Here is a 1,918-nt window from a genome sequence, read left to right on the forward strand (position 1 = left end):
AGTTTATTAAGTAATAAATCACGCTTACTTACCTTAGTTTCCGAGGTGCCTTCGTGAAGTTCGATCAGTTTCTCCCACAGCTCCTTTGCGGAAGAGAACGGACCGACTCTGTTGAGCTCTTCCTTGGTAAGACCACATTGGATGGTGTAGGTAGCTTTGGCGTTGGCTTCCACCTTTTTTATAAAGGCTGGCTCCCAGTTCTCACAAGATGTAGGCTTGCCGTCTGCATTAGTTGGTAGTTGGAGTCCTGTCTTGACTATCATCCAGGTGTCGAACTGGATTTTCAGATAGGTCTCCATTCGCCCCTTCCAATATCCGAAGTCTTCTCCGGAATATAGCGGGGGACGAACAGTGCTATATCCTTCTTGTTGGGCCATTTAGATCTGAAAAAAACACAAGCAAGAAGATCTATTCCAAGACTGAGTCTTGGATTAGTAGTGCGGGAAGAAGAAGAAAAAATAATGAGCTCAAGTGATATTGACCAACCTTGAGCAACATCGATTTGAAAAGAATTAGAATTTTAGCTACTTAGCTAATTTCTAATTGACTCCGAGAAAAAAATAAACAAAATACCACGACAAAAAACTGTTTTGAATGATGGTTGCACCAATTCAAAACAACCCCGCTCTTATACCAATTGTTGGATCGAGACCGCGCTAGAGGGGGGTGAATAGCGCTCGTGGCTAAATCGTTCGATTATCGAAATCGTAAAATGTTCGTCGAGTAATTAAAGCAACGGAATAAAGGAAACAAACACAAGAACACGGTCGTTTACTTCATTCGGAGCCTAGGTCGACTCCTACTCGAAGGCCCGCGATCCTTGATCGCTTTCCGTGGGCAACAACTATAAGCTCGTATGAATATTACAAACTAATTACAATTTAACTGCAATTAAAATTATACCGACAACAGTAGTAGAGAAGAAATCTGAGCTCCGGGTCATCGGAATGTTGCTGCAGCACTTCGGAAGTAGTACTTGAGCAGAACACAGCAGAATGGAAGCTTGGAAGTTGATATTTTGAAGTGCTGGTCGAAACCCCCTTTTAAAGGGTGTTCAAGGAGCCTTGAAGGTTGTTCAAGGCGCCTCCATGCTGCCGAGTCCTCCGCGTGGATGAAACTTGAACTGATCAAACTTCATCTGTTTAAGGTGCCTTATACCCTCCTCAAGGCGCCTTCCAAGGCGCCTTATACACCCTTCAAGGCGCCTCCATTGAAGCTTCGTAGCCAGGTCAGCTTTTGCACCTGAGGCGCCTCCAAGCTCCATGGAGGCGCCTCGGACACTGTTCATCCGAGGAAAAACTTCGTTATTTTGTACTTGCAAGACATGTTAGTCCCAAACAATATCCTGCAACACAAAGTTAGCACAAAATAATAGTATGGATAATAAAGAATGTTTATGACAGTCTCCGGACTGTCCGGGTCTGACTTCAGATTTCCAACCGGAAACCCTAGGTCGACCCGACGCCTACTGTTCCCTCTGCGGGGAACGCGTCCTCACCTACTCCACTCAGGAGATTTACCTGTTGCCAGTTGATCCTCCAGATCGACTGGACTTTTGCTCAGCACTCGACGCTTCCGGACTTTCTGCTGGACATCCGCTTCCCGGCTAGTCCAGTCTTTCACCTGGTTCGCGACACCAGGACTTTCCACCTAGGGTTACCACCCCCTAGGACTTTTGCCTGAAGTCATCGACCTGCCAAAACTTTCCGCATAGGGTTACCACCCCCTATGACCTAGGGTTACCACCCCCTAGGATTTTTTCCTTTTGCCTAACCGCAGCTAGGACTTTCCTTAAATCCTCAAGGAGACTTGTTAGAATACAAAACACCTTAACTTTGAATCCTTTGTCATTATCAAAACACGAGTTTGATCATCGGATGCTTCCCGCACCAACACTTCTTGCCATTTTAATCGAACG

This window comes from Zingiber officinale, chromosome 2B (assembly GCF_018446385.1).
Source record: "Zingiber officinale cultivar Zhangliang chromosome 2B, Zo_v1.1, whole genome shotgun sequence".
NCBI classification, from domain to species: Eukaryota; Viridiplantae; Streptophyta; class Magnoliopsida; order Zingiberales; family Zingiberaceae; genus Zingiber; species Zingiber officinale.